Source organism: Lolium perenne, chromosome 3, assembly GCF_019359855.2.
Source record: "Lolium perenne isolate Kyuss_39 chromosome 3, Kyuss_2.0, whole genome shotgun sequence".
Taxonomy (NCBI): Eukaryota; Viridiplantae; Streptophyta; class Magnoliopsida; order Poales; family Poaceae; genus Lolium; species Lolium perenne.
In genome coordinates this window covers 55,835,731-55,860,418 of record NC_067246.2, presented here as the reverse complement: position 1 = coordinate 55,860,418, position 24,688 = coordinate 55,835,731, and positions in this window count along the sequence as shown.

The following is a 24,688-nucleotide window of genomic DNA, read 5'->3' as shown; positions in this document are numbered from 1 at the left end:
TTTATGTTTATGATAAATGTTTATATACCATGCTATAATTGTATTAACCGAAACATTGATACATGTGTGATATGTAAACAACCTAGAGTCCCTAGTATGCCTCTTAACTAGCTTGTTGATTAATGGATGATCAGTTTCATAATCATGAACATTGGATGTTATTAATAACAAGGTTATATCATTATATGAATGATGTAATGGACACACCCAATTAAGCGTAGCATAAGATCACGTCATTAAGTTATTTGCTATAAGCTTTCGATACATAGTTACCTAGTCCTTATGACCATGAGATCATGTAAATCACTTATACTGGAAAGGTACTTTGATTACATCAAACGCCACTGCGTAAATGGGTGGTTATAAAGGTGGGATTAAGTATTCGGAAAGTATGAGTTGAGGCATATGGATCAACAGTGGGATTTGTCCATCCCGATGACGGATAGATATACTCTGGGCCCTCTCAGTGGAATGTCGTCTAATGTCCTGCAAGCATATGAATAAGTTCATAAGAGACCACATACCACGGTACGAGAAAGAGTACTTGTCAGGAGACGAGGTTGAAAAAGGTATAGAGTGATACCGATGATCAAACCTCGGACAAGTAAAATATCGCGAGACAAAGGGAATTGGTATCGTATGTGAATGGTTCATTGGATCACTAAAGTCATCGTTGAATATGTGGGAGCCATTATGGATCTCCAGATCCCGCTATTGGTTATTGGTCGGAGAGAGTACTCAACCATGTCCACATAGTTCGCGAACCGTAGGGTGACACACTTAAGGTTTGATGTTGAAATGGTAGAACTTGAATATGGAATGGAGTTCGAAGTATTGTTCGAAGTCCCGGATGGGATCCCGGACATCACGAGGAGTTCCAGAATGGTCCGGAGAATAAGATTCATATATAGGAAGTCATTTTATAAGATTTAAAATGATCCGGAAGATTTTATGGAAGGTTCTAGAAGGTTCTAGAAAAGTCCGGAAGAAATCAAATTGGAAGGCGGAGTCCCGAAGGGATTTCGGGACTCCACCTCCCATGGCCGGCCAACCCTAGTGGGGGAGTCCAAGGTGGACTCCACCTAAGGGGGCCGGCCACCCCCCCACATGGAAGGGGGGAATCCCACCTCAAGTGGGAGTCCCACCTTGGGTAGGTTTCCCTACTACATGGAAGGTTCTTGTGTTGGGGTCTTATTCGAAGACTTGTAGTCCAACACTTGGGGATCCACCTATATAATGAGGGGCATAGGGGAGGGGCCCGGCCACCCCAAGACCACAAGGTGGCCGCACCCCTTAGTGGCCGGCGCCCCCCTCTCCCAAACCCTAGCCGCCCCCTCTCTCCTCCACCTCTCCCGCACGCTTAGCGAAGCTCCGCCGGAGTTCTCCACCACCACCGCCACCACGCCGTCGTGCTGCCGGATTCAAGGAGGAGCTACTACTTCCGCTGCCCGCTGGAACGGGGAGAAGGACGTCGTCTTCATCAACTCCGAACGTGTGACCGAGTACGGAGGTGCTGCCCGATCGTGGCACCGTGATCAAGATCTTCTACGCGCTTTTGCAAGCGGCAAGTGATCGTCTACCGCAGCAATAAGAGCCTACTCTTATAGGCTTTGGAAATCTTCAAGGGTGAGTCTCGATCATCCCCTCGTTGCTACCGTCTTCTAGATTGCATCTTGGCTTGGATTGCGTTCTCGCGGTAGGAAATTTTTTGTTTTCTATGCAACGAATCCCTACAGGTCTTTCATCTTGAATTCAGACAGAAGCTTCTGAATAATGGAGCGAAGGAACTCAGAACTCGAGGCCGTGAGTATTATGTCGTCGACATAGAGTAACAAATAAGCCGTGTCGGATCCTTGACGGAGAACGAAGAGAGACGTGTCTGACCGCGTGGTGATGAATCCAATCCGCCGAAGAAAATCACCAATGCGAGTGTACCAAGCACGAGGAGCCTGACGGAGGCCATAGAGAGACTTGGACAATAGGCAGACATGATCCGGCTGTGCAGCGCTGACAAACCCTGTAGGCTGCTGGCAGAAAACGCGCTCAGTGAGAACCCCATTAAGGAAAGCATTGCTGACATCGAGCTGGTGCACTGGCCAATTCCGAGATGCTGAAAGATGAAGAACAGTTCGGATTGTTGCAGGCTTCACAACAGGGCTAAATGTCTCACCGAAATCAACACCAGGCCGTTGATTGAAACCACAGACAACCCATCTGGCCTTGTAGCGATCGAGAGATCCATCGGGAAGAAGCTTATGCCGGAAGACCCATTTGCCTGTGACGATGTTTGCACCACGAGGACGAGGAACAAGGGACCATGTGCTATTAGCAACGAGTGCATCAAACTCCTCTCGCATAGCTGCGAGCCAATTGGGATCACGCAAGGCAGACCGAACAGAGGACGTTATGGGTGATGGTGGAGCCGTCGAGGTGACACCGGCATAGCGCGGTTTGGGCTTGTAGATGCCCCGAGACGCCCGCGTGACATGGTGATGAGAAGGCTGCGCAGCACGAGGTGGTGGCGGCCGCGGCTCATCACGGAGATGGTGCGGCGCGGAACGGGAGCCACTCGACGTGACGGAGCCGGAAGGGTCGGCGGTAGATGTCGAGGAAGGAGTCGCAACAGGCGAGTCGGGCTCGGTGTCATAGAGCGGTGCAGCGTCCGGAGAGGCCTCGTCCGAAACCAGCAGCGTGGATGGCGAGGCGACAGAGGGAGCAGGCGACGTAGTGGATGGCGTGACCGCGGCGCTAGCGAACCCAGGCGGCGTAGGTCCTGGCGCGGCAGAAGATCCTGCCGTGGCGCCAGATCCTACCGTGGCAGGAGAAGCCGAAGAAGACCCTGCCGCGGCAGCCGATCCTGCCATGGCGCCCGAAGATGGCGACGAACGATCCGGCGTGGACCGTGCCGGCGGCCTGACGGTGCGACGAGGGCAAGAAGGAGCCATCGAAGGGACTGCCAAGAGTGGTCCCAAATCCGGAGGTGCGCCACCCACAGATGGTGGTGTGGCTTCCAAGTCGGTGTTCCTGAAAGGGAAAATGGTCTCGTCGAAAAAGACATGGCGAGAGGTTAGTACTCGACGAGAAGACGGGTCATAACAACGGTAGCCCCAATGATCCGAAGGGTATCCCAAGAAGATGCATGCAACCGACCGCGGGGCAAGCTTATGTGGTGCTGTGGCTGTAGTGTTAGGGTAACAGAGACAACCAAAGACCCGAAGGTGCTGATAATCAGGAGGAGAACCGAACAACATCTCATGAGGAGTAAGAAACTGGCGAGGTTTGCAAGGGCGAATATTTAGGAGATAGGTGGCCAAGTTAAGGACTTCAGCCCAAAATCGGGGAGGAAGATGAGCTTGGAAGAGCAAGGCACGAACACTGTCGTTAAGAGTGCGGAGGATTCGTTCGGCACGACCATTCTGTTGCGAGGTGTAGGGACAAGAGAGACGCAAGCGAATGCCGTGGGTGGAGAAGAAAGCACTGGAGGCATGGTTGTCGAACTCACGTCCATTATCGGTTTGAAAACTCAGAATTGGGCGTTGAAATTGGGTGGCAACAAAAGCATGAAATGTCGCCAAATTGGGAAACACATCAGATTTACGACGTAATGGAAAAGTCCATAGTGAGAGTAATCATCCAAAATGACAAGATAGAATTGACACCCTGAAATACTTTTTATTGGAGACGTCCAAACATCACAATGAAGTAACTCAAAGGCAAAACTAGCTCGAGACTCAGATTGTTGGAAAGGTAAACGGACGTGTTTGCCAAGACGACAAGCATGACATGTCGTAGGCTTAGACTTATTACAAGTAAATTGAAAAGACGCTAAAATCTTCGATAAAGACGCGGAGCCGGGATGCCCAAGCCACTGGTGCCAAAGCTCAGTGGTGATGAAGGCATGGAGAGACTGACGTAGAGGTGGCCGACCGGCGACGAGGGGATAGAGCTCGCCGTCACTGTCACATCGTAGAATCACCACCCGAGTGTGGAAGTCCTTAATAGAGAAACCAAAAGCGTCAAATTCAATAGTGATAGGGTTGTCACGAGTAAGAGAACGAATAGAGATCAAATTTTTGATAAGACCAGGAGTAATGGCAACATTACGTAAGAGGATGGGGAAGGAAGAGGTGGAGAAAGAGGTGTCGCCGGTGTGTGTGATGGGCAAGGACGAGCCATTGCCAACGATCACACGAGAAGAATTATTGAAAGGTGTGAGGTGGGAGACGATACCGGGGTTGTTTGCCATGTGTGACGTGACGCCAGTGTCGAAGAACTAGTCGGCGCCGTTGCTGTTGCCTTGGCCTTGCATGGAGAGGTTGTTGAGCGCGGCCAGCAGGGGTGCCTGATCCCATGCCGATGGCTGGGGAGCAGCGGGCACCGGGGAGTACTACGGCGTCATGGAGCTCGCGTGAGCCTGTGGATGAGGCGCGGTGGTCCGAGGACCGAGGATGCCCTGGCCGGGAGCACGCCAGCCCAGCGGCCAGGCGTGGAACATGCCAGAGAGGGGGTAGGCGCGAGGGGGCCACCTGGCCTGCATCGGGGCGGGAGGGCGCGGAGGACCAGGAGTGGCCCGAAGCAGCACCAGCGGTGACCTGCTTCTTCTTCTTCTTGCCCCGCCCGCCACGTGTGGCAGAAGGAGGATCAGGAGCGGACGGAGAGCCACCGGCGATGAGGGCGGACTGGCCGATGACCTGCGCAGAGCGGCCAAGGCGTCGTTCCTCCTGCAGCAGGGCGGAGCGCGCACGGGTGAAGGTGAGCCCGATCGGGTTCATGGTGAGGGCGGCGATACAGTGGCCGTAGTCGTCGCTGAGGCCGTTGATGAAGGCCAGAAGCAGGTCCTGATCGGAGAGAGGAGACCCGACGTCCCGAAGAGTGTCGGCGAGGCACTTGAGCTTGGTCGACAAGGCGGTGATGGAGAGATCCTCTTGGCGCAGGTTATGGAACTCGCGCTTGGCGAAGACGGCGCGCTGAAGACGGTTGTCGAGGAAGAGGTTGTTGATGGCCGTCCAGACGTGCTCGGCGGTGTCGGAGGGCCGGATGATGATGTTGAGGATCGGCCGCGACACGGTGGTGTACAGCCATGAGACGATGCACTGGTCGATCTGAGTCCACGCGACGTCGTGAAGCATCATCTGGGCGTCGACCAGACCGTTGATGTGGTCCGTGATGCCAAGCTTGCGGAAGGTGATGTTGAAGAACGTCTGCCAGGTGGAGAAGTTGGACTCCTCGAAGTTCAGGGTCTCGGAGACGTGGTGACGGATGTTGATGGCTTGGATGGTTGCGGCGGAGACGGGGCGAGCAGCAGCAGGGTTGCCAGAGCCAGCGGCATCGGCGAAGGGGTTGGAGACGTCGCCGTTGAGGGAGCTGTGCGAGCTCAACATGGCGGCGGCGGCTTGGGGAGGAGGAGAGAGGGCAGCGGAAGGTTTAGGGTTTTAGGATCGGAAAGACTCTGATACCATGTAGGTTAGGGATATTTGCTCAACGCAATTGTATTGATTGATGGGTTGTGTATTTATATACACATTACAAAACCTAACCGGCCTCTAGATCTCTATCCACGATACACAACGTGATGAGATAGGGCAGCTATACAAGGTTTAAACCAACACAAAGGAGGAGACGTGATCTTCTCTAACAGCCATGTCTACCATGAGTGGTGCCCGAGGTGATGATGCTACGGGGAGGGGTGGCGGTCATGTGGATGCGCCGGCAACCGACGGTGATGCTTGATGATGTGATGTTTGATCCTCTTTTGGTGTCGTGTTTCATGTATGATTGAACAATCTGTTTACATGATTATATTGCTACATTTGAATATTATCGGACAATTTGCATAAACCATGTGTTTTCGGTTTTAGTTTGCGGGCTGACAAACCATCGCGCAGCCCAGACGTCTGCAGCTAGCAAAACGCGTTTAGGGTGACATGGATACGCGTATTTGAGATTTGTGGTTTGGGGTGTGGTTTAGAGCAAACCTCTCGTGAGCTGAAGTAGCAGAGGTAATGGCTGGGAAATCAAATCCTGGCCGAGGGACGTTCAGCAGTGTGTCCGATTCGTATTGAAATCCAAAAGATACCGATTCGTGTTCATGTGGAACTGTATATGTGATCGACAGAATACGGTCTCTCTCCCCTGACCGAATCAGACAGCTTGTGTTATTTCATCCTTAAAAACTTACGAGTTGGCACTATTTCTGTGCGCAACGCTGATTTTTGACCTAGGGTGGGTCAGATTATAGTGCATAGCTTCTCCTTCCTGCCGCCAGACGACGTGGATACGGCAGCCATCATGTCCGGAGACACGTTGTCGTCGTCCAGCGAATTCCAGATGCCGGAGCGAACTTCTCGGTCTGCGACACAGGACTGCAAGCAGCCGTCGCCGTCGGAGCCTCCATGGGCGTCGCTGCAACACGATTTGGTTCGTCTGGTGGCGTCTCGCTTGCTGGCCCAAGACTGGTTCGACTACGTAGGCTTCCGATGCGTCTGCGCGCAATGGCGCTCTGCCACGGACTGCCCGCGTGGCCGCGGCGTGGCCGACGTGCGGTTCCACCCACGGCGCTGGATGATGTTCCCGGAGGGCCGCGGCCTCTACCCCGGCCACCCCGACCTTGGAGACCACATCCGTTTCTTCAACCTAGACTCCGGCGCGTTCGTCCGTGCCAGGCTTCCGCTGTTCGAGGACCACAGCGTTCTCGACTCGATCAACGGCCTTCTCCTCCTCCAGCGGGACGACGACACGGCGATCCGGCTCCTCAACCCTTTCACGCACGACATCGTCGACTTCCCACCGCTCAACACCCTTGCTACCGTGCTGGGGCTACAGAGCTTGAGGTCTGTATCTACTTCGGCTACTTTCTTGCCACAGGGCATCACTGTCATGCTTGTCTTCAATAACTCGGTTTACGCGGCCGTTGCTACACCCCAAGACGAACAATGGACTATGGTAAGCTGGATGGCCCCGATTCCACAATCGTATGGGCCAGTGCAGATACAAGATAGACTATACATGGCTAGTAACGTTCTTATCTATGGAAGCGATACGAATATTTACGAGATGGGGGCACACCTGCTGGATGGGCCAAAGCTGATCACCGTTTGCCCCAGAGAAAAACTTTACAGTCCTCTCTACCTGGTAGAGTATGACTCGGAGATCATTTTTTTTCGAAATGGGAGCTTAAAGCCCCAGCCTCTGCATCTAGAAGATGCACACGGCCGTTTTATTATGGCATAGTTTAAAGTATCAAATCATCCAGCAAAAAGATATTACACCCCGCTCACGGGTCAATCAAAGTGGCTGTAAAAATCAGCCACTATGACTCGGAGATCATAGTGGTCGGATACACTGACGCGTATTCATCGAGCCTTGTGGCTTACAAGCTCACGGATATTGTCATGGGAGTGTTCACTACTCCTTTAACAAGCATCGGAGACAAGACTATCTTCCTAGGAGGAGGAAGGAATTTGTGTGCCTCTTCCAAGGCGTTGCCTACTGCCGTGGGTGACACTATTGTCTGCTACCGTCCAAGTAACCGTTGTTTTGGGCAATTCCACCTTGGTAGTGGCACATGGTCGCAACCATGCATTCGATGAATGCAGCCTAAATGGCATTCAGCATGGTCCTTGGAGCCTTATCCGTCATGTATTAACATGTTGCTATCGTAGGTACACTACAGGAATCGCGGTAGATGCCGACGGCCTTCGACCCTCGGCGTAGCACGCGCTTGCCCTCGGCGTACGATACGCCGACGGGCCCCCTCGGCGTAGCTCCTCGGGGAAGATAGGCCTCGGCAGAGCACACGCGGCCCTCGGCGTAGAGGCCACCGTCGGCGTAGCCGCAGAGGGCCGACGGCTGGAACCGCTCGTCGGCGTCGCAACCCTCGGCGTAGCACGGTGGCCGGCGCCGTCCGGCTAACGTCCGTTTGGGCTACGCCGAGCGTCGCCCCGTCGGCGTATGGAGGCACGTGGCGCCTCCTGGCCGCTTCTACGCAGACGCTACGCCGAGCGTCGCCCCGTCGGCGTACGGAGGCACGTGGCGCCTCCTGGCCGCGTCTACGCAGAGACTACGCCGAGCGTGGCCCCGTCGGCGTATCGAGGGCTATGCCGAGGGGGAGGCCCTCGGCACATCGGGCGACGTGGCAACCGCTGGGAGCTCCCCGTTCATACGCCGAGGGGGAGGCCCTCGGCATAGCCCTGACCATTTGGTCCATGTCGAGGCTATGCCGAGGGGGAGGCCGTCGGCGTAGCGTCGACCCAGATTTCGCCAAATTGCCAAATTGACAGATTTCACAGTTTTTCACAGATTTCGCCAAATTGACAGATTTCACAGTTTTCACAGCACATATATTGCATAATTCACAGGACTTTGCACATAGACATCACATGATGTTCAAATAGCTACAAATCATGGTCTCATAACATAGCTCCGGATACATAGTATCGTGTCGATAAGATACATGCATGGGACAACTAGAGGAGCTCGTCGCCGCTAGACACCGGCCCGGGCCGATTCCTTCCGGTAGAAGCTGCGGAAGAACCACCGGGAGAAGGACCGGGAGAAGTACCGGGAGAAGTACCAGGTGTAGCACCGGGAGAAGGACCACCATGATGAACCGGTGTCATGTCCCTCCCACCACCCTGGTTTCCGGAACATCCCGTTCCCTACACACATGTTCCCGAGATGTTAGCAATTTGCGAGGCAAAGGAAAGCCGTAGTATTCGGTTTGGCGAAGAACTTACCGTTGTTCTCCCATAGTACTCCGCAGCGAAATTTTCCTTCGATGGCATGTTTGGCGCCGGCCCCGGAAAGGGAGGCATCGGCCCTAAATCCATTTGTCTGTCCCGATTTGATTGGCCACAAACGACGCCTGCAAGATAGTTTACATGTCAGTCTTTGCAGAAATGAAGCATCAAACTAGGGGAAAGTGGGACTTGTCATCATTTGCGAAAACAAAGGTTGGAACTTACATGTATATATGCCATGTACTCCATGAACTGCTGCTGGTGCTGGTTGAAGGCCACCTGATATTCTTGATGAGCGGCCACGTAGGCCGCCTCGAAGTCAGGCTACAATTTCACAAATTCATGTCTCGTTAGCACTTAGCAATGTATGAACGAAAGTCGGAAAGAGGATGGAAATGAGGGAAACTTACGTCGTATGCGGGTTGTTGCCGAGCCCGGCGACGAGGCGGGAGAGGGGGGCTGTCCTTGGTGAGTCCCGCCTTGAGACGCGTGAAGGTCGTGGTGAGGGTATGCTTGACGGCCTTGTTCAGCATGGCGAGACGGCCATGCGGCAACCCTCCGGACGACAGGACCAACGACTCCTCGTCGACCTCCGCGCTCATGGGGTCATCCACCTCCGGGTGACGATGCCTCACCATCTCGCAGTAGTTCTCGACGTCCTCGGCGTAGGTGCCGAAGTACTCAGGGAGCGAGGGCTGAGGCTGCGAGAGATCGGGCTTCTTAAGCCGCATCTTGTTGTATATCTCGAGGTCAGACATCTCCTCCTCGGGTCCTAACGCGGCCTCTCGCATCGCGAAAGGAAATGTTGTGAGTACCAACTTTGAACCTGAAGGAAAATAAAATGTATACATACCGTCTTCCCCTTGTAGCGCTCGTAGCTGAGGTTTCCCCCACAGTGTGTGCCACCGTCGCCTCGGTTCTCCGCGTTCCGCCTCGCCACGGCTGCAAAGTCCTCGTCCATCTTGAGCCACCTCGTCCTAACCATCTCCTCCCATGCCTCGGCATGCGGCTCGGCCCAATCGGGGATAACCTGAAAATGCAATACTCAACTCAATCTAATGCAATCGCAACTTAGTAGCAATGTAGAATCTCATTGACATTTTACTCACCGACATGTAGTCATCCACCGTCATCTCGTACTCGGCCTTAGCATTCTTACCGACAATGTCCGGCTTATGGACCCTCTCGCCTCTCTCTGCCCAGAAGTGACTGGCGGACGTGATCCTTTGGTTGCACCACACCTGCGGTGTCAACCTCTCACAAGTCGCCCGCAAAGTCCTGTTCGCGGCCGTCTCCTCAACCTCGGGCGCCACACGATAAAAACACTTCAATCATGCAAAAAACAATTGTGAGATTCATGAGTTAGAACATTGGGGTCATCAAATATGAACGAAGCTCGAGAAAATATGTCTTACCCAAAACTTTCTCATCACGGCCTCAGCAGCCGTCGGAAGCCTACGCCAGGGGCACTCTCGTAGTCCGTCCAAGTAGTGGCTAGCTTCTTCTCGCCAGCTGGGACAGTGCCGAGGGGATAGTACTTGCCCGGCCAGAACTTCCTAAGCAAAGCTCCAATCATGCTACTAGGCAGGCGCCCCTTGACCCCCGGAGGAAATATCCAATTGCTGCACATGAAAATCAAACATTAGCACATGAAAATCAAACATTAGTACTTGAAAATCGAAATTGCCAAATTAGTACACTTACTCAGGGCCAACAGGAATAATAAGGGTCTTCGCCTCATGGGTCTTAGGCTCCTTCCTCTCGTCGGGGACTCTCGCTTCCCCACGAATCTTCAGTGCCTTCGGCCGCCCATCCTCCTCCGGAGTCTCAAACCCGCGGCTAGAGTCCTCCTCGGCTCTAGACTCCGTCTCCGCCTCCTCTCTAGACGTCCCCTCCAAAAAGAACCCGGAAGCAACGTCGCACAGGCCGAGGGTGGTGGCTCAAAGTCCGGTCCTCCCCAGCCACCTCCACCTCCACCTCCACCTCCTCCCAAGCCACCTCCAGCTCCACCACCTCGTCCCCGTCCTCGTCCTCGTCCTCGTCCTCCTCCTCCTACCGCAAAGTCCTCGTAACGCGGATTGCGACGCGGTTCCCTCTCACTCCTTCTAACATTGTTCTTGCGTTGTTGCATCTTCTTAAGCAAGCTCGACGAGTCCTCCTTGCCGCCGCTCATATTGTTCAATCACCTGCATTGAGAAAGAGAAAACAATTAAGAAGCATGTTGAAAAATATATAAATAGTAAGCATAAAGACACTAAACAATTAAGAAGCATGTTCAAGAGTATATAAATACTAAGCATAAAGATACTAAACAATAAAGAAGCATGTTGAAAAAAATATAAATACTAAGCATAAAGACACTAAACAATTAAGAAGCATGTTCAAGAATATATAAATACTAAGCATAAAGATACTAAACAATAAAGAAGCATGTTGAAAAAAATATAAATACTAAGCATAAAGATACTAAACAAATAAGAAGCATGTTGAAATATAAACTCATAAAAGACCCTCACCAGCCGTCATCAATCTCATCGTCAATCTCATTTTTTGGCTCCGTTTGCTTTGCCAACTGCGCAAAACGGGGCCAACGGGACATGCGGTATGGCCGTACCGGGCGCGCGCGTGCACCCGTCCGCCAACGCGCGAAACGGAAAACATTTAGCACATAAAATGACGCGTCCTAGACCTAAAAACATTTTTCCCTCCATTTATTGAGCGAAGGAAAGTGTCGCCCAGTTCAAATCGGACGGTTTCCGGCGGATTCGGCGGGGCACCGCGAGAAGCGGGTGGGATTCCCGAGATGGCTTCCGCGCGCATATGGCATGTGATAGGTGGTGCGTAGGAGGTATCCTACCGCCGCGCGGAGGTCCCGCGCGATCTTGAAATGCGCACCATGTAGCTGCTTCACAAAAAAAGCCCTTAGGCACCCGAAAATGGAAAAACCGTCGCCGTGGTTCGGATTGGAAATCCGCGACCGGGGCCTTGCTTCCCATCCTAAGGCCCACGCACGTGCCAAATATGGCCTCGTTCCGACAAACTATGTGGTGAAACGGGCCGTTTCCTACTCATTTCCCCTAAAAGCCATAGAACTCCGGACGAGATAGCCCTGTTCGTGAAGGGTTCTCCAAGATAATTGCCGTATCCCAGTTCCGTCTTTTGCAGTGGTTACTAGGACACATAAAATGACGCCACGCGGCTCCGCTCGATTTTTTGGCTCCGTTTGCTTTGCCAACTGCGCAAAACGGGGCCAACGGGACATGCGGTATGGCCGTACCGGGCGCGCGCGTGCACCCGTCCGCCAACGCGCGAAACGGAAAACATTTAGCACATAAAATGACGCGTCCTAGACCTAAAAACATTTTTCCCTCCATTTATTGAGCGAAGGAAAGTGTCGCCCCAGTTCAAATCCGGACAGTTTCCAGCGGATTCGGCGGGGCACCGCAGGAAGCGGGTGGGATTCCCAGATGGCTTCCGCGCGCATATGGCATGTGATAGGTGGTGCGTAGGAGGTATCCTACCGCCGCGCGGAGGTCCCGCGCGATACTGAAATGCGCACCATGTAGCTGCTTCACAAAAAAAAGCCCTTCCGGCACCCCGAAAATGGAAAAACCGTCGCCCGTGGTTCGGATTGGAAATCCGCGACCGGGGCCTTGCTTCCCATCCTAAGGCCCACGCACGTGCCAAATATGGCCTCGTTCCGACAAACTATGTGGTGAAACGGGCCGTTTCCTACTCATTTCCCCTAAAAGCCATAGAACTCCGGACGAGATAGCCCTGTTCGTGAACGGTTCTCCAAGATAATTGCCGTATCCCAGTTCCGTCTTTTGCAGTGGTTACTAGGACACATAAAATGACGCCACGCGGCTCCGCTCGATTTTTTGGCTCCGTTTGCTTTGCCAACTGCGCAAAACGGGGCCAACGGGACATGCGGTATGGCCGTACCGGGCGCGCGCGTGCACCCGTCCGCCAACGCGCGAAACAGAAAACATTTAGCACATAAAATGACATATGTACATGGAAACCATAGGTTGGGCATACTTTACCATAAAATAGGCTCCATTTTAGCCGTGGCGAGAGTTTCCACATACAGATCCTGGATTTTACCAAGTGTTAGCCCATGTATGCGGAAATCGTCAACAACGGGTACATCCAAGGTTAGCCAAACCTTACATCACACTTGTACACATATGTTATGGGCATATGCAAGTTTTCCAGCGATTCCGACGATCCGATAGTCTGTATCTTGGGAAACCCTAGGGCGGGGACCCCGCAGATCTACCCCTATAGCTTTTTCCGTGCGAGGGTTTACCAATGGATTTTTTTTATTTTCTTTGCTTTGTTTAGGACATATGCACATGGAAACCATAGGTTTGGAATAAAATAGGCCACAGATGAGCCGTAGCAGGAGTTTCCACATACAAATCCTGGATTTTACCAAGTGTCGGCCCATGTATGCGGAAATCGTCAACGCGGGGTACATGCAAGGTTAGACAAACCTTACATCACACTTGTACACATATGTTAGGGACAAATGCAAGTTTTCAAGCGATTCCGACGCTCCGGTGATCTGTATCTTGGGAAACCCTAGGGCGGGGACCCTGCAGATCTACCCCTATAGCTTTCTCCGTGCGAGGGTTTACCAATGGATTTTTTTATTTGCTTTGCTTTGTTTAGGACATATGCACATGGAAACCATAGGTTTGGAATGAAATAGGCCCCGGATGAGCCGTAGCAGGAGTTTCCACATACAAATCCTGGATTTTACCAAGTGTCGGCCCATGTATGCGGAAATCGTCAACGCGGGGTACATGCAAGGTTAGACAAACCTTATATCACACTTGTACACATATGTTAGGGACAAATGCAAGTTTTCAAGCGATTCCGACGCTCCGGTGATCTGTATCTTGGGAAACCCTAGGCCGGGGACCTTGCAGATCTACCCCTATAGCTTTTTTCGTGCGAGGGTTCACCAATGGATTTTTTTAATTTCTTTGCTTTGTTTAGGACATATGCACATGGAAACCATAGGTTTGGAATGAAATAGGCCCCGGATGAGCCGTAGCAGGAGTTTCCAGCGATTCGGACGCTCCGGTGGTTTGTATCTAGGGAACCCTAGGGGCGGGGACCCGCAAATCTACCCCTAGGGTTAGGGTTAGGGTTAGAGTTAGGGTTAGCAATGGACTTTTTCCTTTGTTTTAGGTCATGTGGTGGCAAGTATGGATCCATGCTATCTAAGGTTTTCCTCAGGTTCACCCCAGGTGAGTTACTGCCCTATACGTCCAGGACATGCCTAAGTGCCGTCAGCGCATGTGCGTGTAGCCGAAAGACCCCGGGGGTACAACATTAGACAAACAACACCACACCATGCTGGTGGTGGTGTTTTGTTGGAGAAGAACACATGGGTATATATAGGGAGGCGAGGGGCTGAAACGGCGAGAAAAGCTGGCGGGAGAAAATGGCGGGAAAAATTGGCGGGAAAGATTGGGCGGGAGAAATGGGCGGGAAAAAGGAAAAAAAAGATGGATGCTAAGCCGACGGTGCCCCTCGGCATAGGCTAGACAGCTGACGTCATTTTGGCGGGAGGGGCGGGAGGATTCGGCGGGAGAAATTGGCTTCAGCTACGCCGACGGTGGCCCTCGGCATAGGCTTCACGCCGTCAAGGTCCAGTTAGGGCATGGCCGCGGGGCGACGGGACGGGGTCGCACCCTCAACCTATGCCGAGGGCCGCCGATACGCCGAGGGCCACCCTCGGCATAGCGTGTCATACGCCGAGGGGCGCGATACGCCGAGGGGCGCTTCGAGCAGCTGGGCTGACCGGGCAGTACGCCGACGGCCCCGACATTTGGCCGTCGGCGTACGCCACGGCCGTCGGCGCAGCGCGCCATTCCTGTAGTGGTACTGGTATGTATGTGTCTTTGCTTCAACTAATGTAATTATTATTATCCAGGTATTTAGTTCGTTTAAGTACCATCTTTTAAAAAAACTTTTTTCCTCTTATTAGGAATAAGGGGACAATGTATTCTTGGGGAGATATTTCATCGTACAAGTGGAAGGTCAAGGTTGAGTTCCGTGAGGGGGTAAAGTCTCTTATTCCTATTTCTCTATTGTATGCTAACAATATATAATGCATAAATGTCAATTTCCTAGCTCCTGACAAACAAAACACGCCGAGCCCGTGAGCTAATTAATGACCAAATGGTTCTATTATAGTACTCAGATATATCTATTAGAGCATGGTAAACAATTATGATATACTAAGTAATAAATTCTATTTAACATGTTCTTAGAAAAGGAAAACCATGGTTATAGGAAAACAATACCTAATCATTAAATTAGTTTGGAGAGAAACCACGATTAAAGATACAGCATCACTTGCAGATAGAGAGATGCTCTTAGCAGCTACCCTTTCAATGACACTCTTCATCTGAATTTTTACAATCACCTTAAGCTTGTCATGTGAAAGAGGCTCAAATATCGCAACCTCACCCAGTCTGTTCAGAAATTCAGGCATAAAGTGTCTATGAACCTGTTGGAATGCTCCCACGGATCAATCACATCAAACTAGACGAACAAACGTGGAGACAAAATTTATCGCTAAGGGTGCGTGTCGCACCCTCTAAATTTTCCTCTCTTTATTGCTTTTCTGTTTTCTCGATACAACATTTTTCTTACAAGACCTCACGTGTATATATACACGCACGGCCAGACTAGAACCTAGCTAATACTACACGGATAGGAACCTCTAATCCTACTCGAACTAGAACATGACTCTAGGACTACACGTCCAACACTTATCTCGTATTAGTACTACTACTCCTAATCAAACTTACCTAGCAGCAAACCTATTACAACTAGAACACGCCAAACCTGGCCTAAACTACCAAGTTGTGAAACGAACACAACTAGCTAGCTATGACCGACACTAAACCTGGTGATGAACTTCATCACCATACATGACTCGATCTGGTATTCATATTCACGTACTATAACTCTAACACAAATTACTAACTTGATCTGAGGCAAGATTATGCCAACAATCTTTTCCTAATCTTGACTTATTATCTCCTCGCATTTCTTCTTCTGGTCTTGACTCCTTTGCAGATTTGCGGCTTGTCGACTCCTTGACTCATCAGATTCCTCCGAACACCACCTTGACGAAAACCCGCGGATGGCGATCTTGACGAGACTCCCGGTACCACACCTCGGCACCACCTCTCCCATCAACGATCATCCACCTCCACCGCCTTGCCAACGACAACACCCTGCCGCCCCTTCCGTGTCGCTCCACCGAGCGACGATCGCCCGCCGCCTCGTGTACGATGGCGTGCCGCCATCTCCATCCAATCGCTCTACCGAGCGACGATAGCCCGCCCCGAGGCGCTAGTAGGGTCGCCTCCCCGGGGCAAGCGTAGCTTCAAATCTTCGACCTTGCTCTGATACCAATTGTTGGAATGCTCCCACGGATCAATCACATCATCAGATGTGATTGATCCGTGGGAGCATTCCAACAGAACCTGCACTAACAGATACATATGTATTTGGCCCAGTGGTGGTCAGTAGGTTACTAGAGCCTTAACAGCAACACACCATCATATTCACAAACCTTCTTCATCACAACGTCCCTTGCAGATTCCATTGTACGTACTTTCTCCAGCCATTCCTGCTGTTAGGTCCTGTGCTCCTAGGTTTGAGGTCATGATGATGATAGTATTCTTGAAATCTACGGTCCGGCCTTTGCCATTAGTCAACACACCATCGTCAAGATGTTGAATAAAAACGTTCAACGCCAATTAGGGATCTGCTTTCTCCACCTCGTCAAAAAGGATGACACTGTATGAGCGCCTCCTAACTTGTTGAGTCAGTTGTCCACCATCTTCATAGCCAACGCAGCTTCAACAATTTATAAAACAAACATTAAGATCAGTCAAAGTACACATATATAATGGTATGACCGAATATTACACATATTATTAAACCTTGGTGCAGCTCCAATAAGACGTGCCACAGCTCAGACATGTTAATGTGAATCATCGTCTTGTCTCTGCCAAATAGTTGCTTTGTAAGAGCTTTTGCTAGCTCTGTCTTTCCAACACCAGTCAATGCAGTCTATTGGCTCGGTGGATTAATATATCCTTCTCATCTTGATCAGTCCACCGGCTGACAACCTTCAAATGACAACGTTAGAATTTGCATGGCAAACACATCTCATTGATCAAAACAGTACACAGAAGTAATTCTGAAGAAAATGCCTACTTCTGCGATATGATTTGGTGCAACAATTGTTTTCTTCACAGCGCCGACTTCCTCTTCTTGATTGTCATTCTTCATAATATTTTTTGCAGTAGCACACGCCCCGACTATGAGATCAATAACCTTATCAGGAAATTGATGACCTACAGTACAGCCAGCGACAGCAGAGAAGAAACATTGCAGTACAGGTTACCCCCATTAACATATAGATTTCGTTGTCAGGGATTTATTAGAACCTTAAAGATGTTCCATAATTTATTTCAAATTCATGTATCCAAGGCAACAGAGGTACTCCGCGGTCCACGGTGCTCTATAACGTGATCATTCTTACTACACATCACAACCTTCATGTGTAGAGAGTCTTAACAAGGATGGAATATGCACTACATCACGGTAGGGCTTCGGGGCACTTTTATGTGCCCTCAAATATGTAAAATATGCCCTCAAAACTTTTAAGGGCACATAAAAATGTCACAAATTTATTTGCTACTCGAAAAATATTAAGGGCACTTCAAAAATGTGCCCTCAAAGGTATACCTTTTAGGGCACATTTTAGACATGCCCCGAAAACTTTTGAAGGCACATCCAAAATATGCCCCAAAAAGTTTTAAAGGCATATCCAAAATGTGCCCCGAAAAGTTTTAGGGCACATCCAAAATGTGCCCCGAAAAGTTTTAAGGGCACATCCAAAATGTGCCATGAAAAGTTTATAGGGCACATAAAAAAGTGCCCCAAAAACTTTTTATGGCACATCCAAAATGTGCCATGAAAACTTTTTAGAGCACATCCAAAATGCTAAACTTTTTAGCATTTCAAAATTCAGTTCAAAAATCAGAAAACCATTCAAATACAGCGTTCACACAACCTCTGTACACATGGAGCATTTCAAATGTTGTGTATATACACAGTTTAGAATAATCATTGTACACATATGAGAAAGAAGAAAGAAGAAAATTGCTAAATATTATGGGTAAAATCCAAGCTACTGTATGTCGGATGGACAATTCAGCCGCATGGTAGCTGTTGATAATTTCTTTGTGATCCAATTGATCAACATCAAGCGAGCACGCTGGAAAACGAAAAGATCCAAGGTCAGAGAGGTCATAGACTATCAAGAGTCAAATAAAGGATAACGTTCAACCAATTACTTTTTTTTGGCCAAACTTACATCTCCAAGTCAAAACACATGCAGTTTAGGAATCCTGTAAGTTGAACATTTTTAGGTCTGACTATGAATGTTGAAACTCAGACTTCAAATTCAAATTCAAATATTTCCCAGGTTGTCTGATAACATAGTACTGCCCTGGTGAGAAGTCCTAGTTTGATTTAAAATTTTCAATCACAGTAACAGCTCATGATTTAAAAAAAAAAGTAACAGCTCATGATTTACAGGCTAAATTTAACAGTGGAGAAAACAATGGTCGAGAAGTTATTCCAAAGAGAAATACTTCATATTTGCAGGTGCTCCATTAAACTGCCACCACTGCCACTACTTTGTGTATGTTATAATGCTATGCGCATCATAGTATCAGGTTTATACTAATTTACAGTTTAAATTATGTAGCCATTTGTGGGGTTCGTATGTCTCCGTTATTGGTTTGACAGATCAGAAGAGGCAATCAAGATTTATCTAACATCCATTAACATGCAAGCTATGCCATTTACAACATCAATATCCTGGAAAATGGAACAGATAAGTCGTGTCACTTCAGACACTGGATTTAGATTTTTTTGTGTGTGCGTGTGCAACTATGCAATTAGGTAATGAACCATAGCCTGCTCACACTATTATCAATATCCCATAAGTCGGAAAATTGGGAAAGTTCACATTCATCTACCTTGGACTTCCGATTGCGGATAGAAAGTTAACCATGGATCAATGGATGTTTTTAGTTCAAAAGTTGGCTGCTCGTATTGAACCTTGGTGGGGTAAGTTTCTCTCGTCGGGGGGACGATTGATCTTATCTAATTCTTGCCTTGCTAGCCTCCCACTGTTCGCTATGGGGCTGTTTCTCTTACAAGATGGCGTGCACGCCAAGCTCGACTCGCACCGGGCTCGTTTCTTTTGGGAAGGATCGCCCGAAACGTAAACTTCATCTTCTTAACTGGCCGACCGTGCGCAGACCCAAGGATTGTGGAGGTTTGGGCATCCTCAACTCCAGAAATATGAACGTTGCTCTAATGCTTAAGTGGGTGTGCAAGTTGTACCAGAACGACAACCCGATTTGGAAACAGATTCTCCGGGAAAAATACAACTCCGTGGACGATATTTTTGCCGACTCGGGCCGAGGGAGCTCGCAGTTCTGGCGTGGTCTCCATAAAATCAAACACCTGTTCAAGTTGGGTGCTAAGCATGTGATTTTAAACGGCCGCCGCACGCAGTTCTTGTTGGATACTTGGACGGGAGACAGGGCTTTGAAAGATAGATTCCCTTTATTGTTCAGCATTTGCTCTTCCCAAATGGCTAAAGTTGAGCAGGTTTGTGGCCACCCCGAGCAGCTCCGATTTAGAAGACCTCTGGATCAGGCAGGGATGGCGGATTGGTACGAGCTCAGAGAGATTATTGACAACACTAGGCTGGTGGATGGGCAGGATAGGGTTGTTTGGGCCTTGGACTCCTCTAATGTCGAGGTCTCTGCTCGAACGTCCAAACCATTCGATCAAATTTAACGTCAAGTTGCCCCCACTTTCCAACTTTTGCCTCTAGAAAATCTTTGGTTCCCCTTAATTATCTCAACCTGCCTGGCTTGCAGGTCGCTCCATAAAATTATCTGCATGCATGCACATCAAGCCCAGCCAATTAGCAGTCATTTTAAAGGGCGAATTAATTATTTGTTGAGAGTAGAAGGAAGGATGCGGTTTTGGAGTAAGGGCATCTCCAATGGGGCGACGCAAATCGAACGCTGAAAATGTCCGCGCGCATCCGTTTGCGTTGGCCTAAATGGTCGAAATCGACCGCGCGTCCGTTTCCGTTGGGGGTTGCTTCAGCGACACGACGCATTTTTTTCAACATAGTAAAAGAGAGGAAAATAAAATAAAACACTGTCGATCACGACGAGTTCCGGTACCAGCCACGACCAGTTGGCAAGCGGCAGAACATACGCCGGTGCAGCCGGCAGTGGTGGAGGTGGAGCAGCCCACATCGGTGGTGGATGTTGAGCAGCCCACTCGGGTGGTGGTGGTGGCGCAGTTAATTCGTGCATGGTATGCTCGCTTAAGCTCTCAGCTATTTCGTCTTGGTTTTGTTGCTTCCAAGTCCGACACCTCGTTGTTCATCTATCGCAAGTCTCATGTAACCATTTTCATGCTGATATACGTGGATGATATTATAGTTGCTAGCTCATCTAAAGCTGCAACAGATGCACTGTTAAAGGATCTGAGCAAGGAATTTGCTCTTAAGGATCTTGGTGATCTTCATTATTTTCTGGGTATTGAAGTTCAGAAGAAGGATGATGGACTTGTGGTGAATCAGGCCAAATATGCACGGGACGTGCTTGCTCGGGTTGGTATGACGGATTGCAAAGGAGCGCCTACACCGTTATCTTCTTCAGAAAAGATTTCAGCTTATGAAGGAGAGCCCTTAGGTCCTGAAGATAGCACAAAATACAGGAGTATAGTAGGTGCGTTACAGTATCTTACTCTTACCAGACCTGATATTGCCTATGCAGTTAATAAGATATGCCAGTATCTGCATGCGCCTACTACTCTTCATTGGACTGCAACAAAGAGAATATTGAGATATGTTCAACATACAGTTGATGTTGGACTGACATTCACAAGGTCACGGTCCACTCTTGTCAGTGCATTTTCAGATGCTGATTGGGCTGGTTGTGAAGATGATCGCAGGTCAACTGGAGGATTTGCTATTTTTCTTGGACCTAATCTTATTTCCTGGAGTGCCAAGAAACAAGCTACAGTCTCTCGATCAAGTACTGAGGCAGAATATAAGTCTGTAGCAAATGCTACAGCAGAGGTAATATGGATACAGTCTTTACTTGCAGAACTTGGAGTCAAATTGACTCAGCCGCCCTGTCTATGGTGTGACAATCTTGGAGCAACCTATTTATCAGCAAATCATGTTTTCCATGCACGTGCCAAACACATTGAGATAGATTTTCACTTTGTGCGAGAAAGAGTTCTCAAGAAGCAGCTGGATATTCGCTTTGTTCCATCTAGAGATCAAGTTGCAGAGGGATTCACAAAACCTCTCCATGTTCGTAGTTTTGAGAAATTTAAGAATAATCTCAACTTGGCCAAGTTGTGATTAAGTGAGGGTGTTAGAAGTAGTATTGGTTTCAGATTCTATTACGTGTTGTAATCTGTATCCAGCTGTGCACCGCATTGTGCAATATAAATAGAACAGAGATGAGACTCGGGATGTATCCGAGTAGACCTAAGTCAATTTGACACAGCCCACTCCGGTGGTGGAGGTTGAGCAGCCCACTCCGGTGGTGGATGATGAGCAGCCCACTCAGGTGGTGGTGGTGGCGCAGCCCACTCCGGTGGTGGAGGTTGAGCAGCCCACTCCGGTGGTGGAGGTAGAGGCCCCCACGGGTTGTACGGCGGAGGTGGAGGCGGCGGTTGCACCGGTTGCGTGGCCGAGTCATCGAGCGCCGTCGTAGGGCCTCTTCCTCCGCGAGGCCCAGCGGCATGATGCCGATGGCGCACCAGGGCAGCAGCGGCTGCACCAGGGCAGCAGCGGCTGCACCAATCGGTCCACCTCCGAGACGAGGATGCCGAGCCTCATGATCTCATCGTCCATCATCGTCTTCGAGTACTCGAACTTCCCGCCCTCCGCCATGGCTAACTGCCATTCCTGGAAAATGCAAGCGACATAGACATCGTTGTCATCCTTGGCCTCCTCGTTGTGGTAGGCCAGCACGTCGTTGTAGTCGTCATCATCGTCCTGTGCATGCGCCGATGGCTCCCGTGTTTGCCGACGAGGCGGCGGTGGATGGTCAAACAGGAAATCCCGGTCGCCGAGGAAGCCCGCCCTCCTCCTCGGATCCTTCTCAGTCTGGCGCCAGGTGCGCCACGTGTCGGAGTCGATGGCATAGATGGGATCGAGGTGGAGATCCAGCGGCAGGTACCGGAGCCTACGCCGGATCCCAGCGCTCCTCTGTGGCTCGCGCGTAGGCACGGGCAGGACAAGCACCCGAAAGTAGCTGAGCCGCCAGCCGCCAGGCAGGTGCACGTCCTCTAGCTGACGCATGGCGTCCAGTTCGTGTGCATGAGCCGCGGACGGGCAGCGGCACCCTGTGCGTCCGCCCCACCTTCCGCTGCCGGTCGCCTCGAAGTCGTTCTTCTTCCCCATGGTGCTGCGGTGGCGCGCGGCGGTGGTGGGAGTGGAGGTGTCTGTTGTGTGGGCGATGCCGGTAAACTTTTAAGGCCGGCCGCGCGCGGGACACGATGTCATTGAATGCGACACAGAAGCCCAGCTGCCGCCCACCAGTGCGCGCGCAGAAGAGGCAGCCGCGACATTGATGGCGAAGGCTGCGGCGCAGCCGCGAAAGCGATGCCCTCGATATAGCGCTATGGATCGCTGCCAGGCGGGCTCGATAAAAAAGCGAGCGGTCACTTGGGGCGTCCGCGCAGCGTCCCAAGCGGAAATATGCGCCGTGTTTGCATCGCCGCGAACGGCCCAGTCACTTTGCGTCGCCCCGCTGAAGCATGGGCCGAAGCATTTTCGGTCCGCGCAGGCGCAAGCGGTCGCTCATCGTCCGTTTACGTCACCTTGTCACCTTGTTGGAGATGCCCTGAGAGGCCAACGATGAAAGGGTAGTCTCGGAAAAAATTATGCTAAACTGTCTTTCATGCCCCGTCCCCGTCCCTCATTGCCTCTTCCTCTCGTCTGATCGCCGCCGCCATCTCCCCCACGCTAGGACCGCACCGCCACTAGGAGCGCCGCCTCCAGCTCTAGGCCCTGTTCCGATCGTGAATCCCAAATTGGGGGAGCGGGAAGAGTGCGCGAAGCTTCCCCTTCTCTTGTCTGATCCTATAGTGGCCACGGTAAACCTCTGGAGCAGCTCTCCTGCCGTTCTTGTCGCAAGGCTCGTGGCGCCACCTTTCCATCTACCGGTGGAGGCGTTACAACTACCTTGACAATGTCACAGGTGTGTCTCTATCTTTGATGTGCGCCAGCGGGCGTCGCGAACATCTTACTTCTGCTTCTATTTTTCCAAGCCCAACACTACAACATTTCATGTCTGCCTCCCTTCCTCCATGTGCAGCACTGCAATAAGATGTTGGATCTCTATTCTCAATGGATTCATGGATGATCTTTGTCCAATTAACTGACAAGAGTATGTGCTACGGCAGATGTGCATATTACGGTAGGAGCTGATGCATGTGAGCCTGATGTTGGAGTGAGATTTCTGATTGCATGCACCATCGCAATGAAGCAAAGGTACAATTTCAGGGTTGTCACTGATAAAGCAATTTGGTGAATTTGTTTGTACAATATATATTGTTTGTGGTTTCAACTCTCAATATAGGAAAATACGAGTGTTATGATGGAAAGATTTTCCACCGTGTTGAGGAGCACAATTCGGCACAAACTAACAAATTTGCAGGTTAGGTTGCAACATGTAGTAGTTGTTGCTACTATATAGTCCTGGCTGATACATAGTGACCCTGGATTGCACTCAGAGTCTAAGAGACCCCACCGACCTCTTTGAAAAAAATGACCATTTAGTTACTATTGCTAACTCGGACATTTTTTGGGTAAGAAAAGTGCTCCAGGTTACCACTAGAAAATCAGTGATATTTTATATTTAATTACCTACATATGTGACAATGTAGTGCAAAGAACCGAAGATCTATTTGACCAAAAACTTCATTATGTCTGACCATATGGGTGATTACTCGGGTGTGAAATGTCAAACAAGCCATTACAACTGCAATACATGCTCACCATAGACCAGCCATACTAATTATCTGGTTCCATGCTCCATGCTGCATCTCTAACTATAAAGCCTATTGCAGTTTGGCAACTGCCTGTGCAATTTAAATAGTGCTTTTTTACAGTCTTGCAGTCGATGATGATAATTGATTTTGTATATTTTCTCTTCATATGTTTTGCAGGAAAGTCGTCCATACACTTGGCATAAATATGCTATCAAGTAATATCACGCAGCTGGAGATAGTGCACTTAGCTACTGCTACGTGTCTTGTTTGGAACTACTCTTTGGGATTGGTTTTTAAAGGTATATCAAAAACTTTGACTCTACTTACAATTTTTATTTATCTTTCTTTTTGTCTTGAAAGGTATATTAAAAGTAGATTGTACTGTGTTTGATTACTTTTGTTCTTGAACCAATACGGAAACTTCCCAACCTACAAAATGGTTTGTTCTAAGTTACAAAAATTTACAATATATAACCCAAGATTTTTAAACCTTGCAACTATAATAGAATATAGATAGATTTCTGCACTACGTATCATATTTAATGTACTGCTCTATCTCATCTCCATAACCCATATCTACCTGCAGATCATGTACAATGTTAATAAAGGCTCCAAATCTTAATATGGGTGAAATGATTAAGGCCAGACGTCAACCACTATCTTTGTGATGAACAAGTTCAAGAACAAGGGCTCCCCTGCAGTAGTTAGCTTCAAAAAGAATGTACTTATGGTATACCTCAGTCTGGCTCAAACGGCAAGTCCATCTTTTACATAGATCAACCATCGAAAAA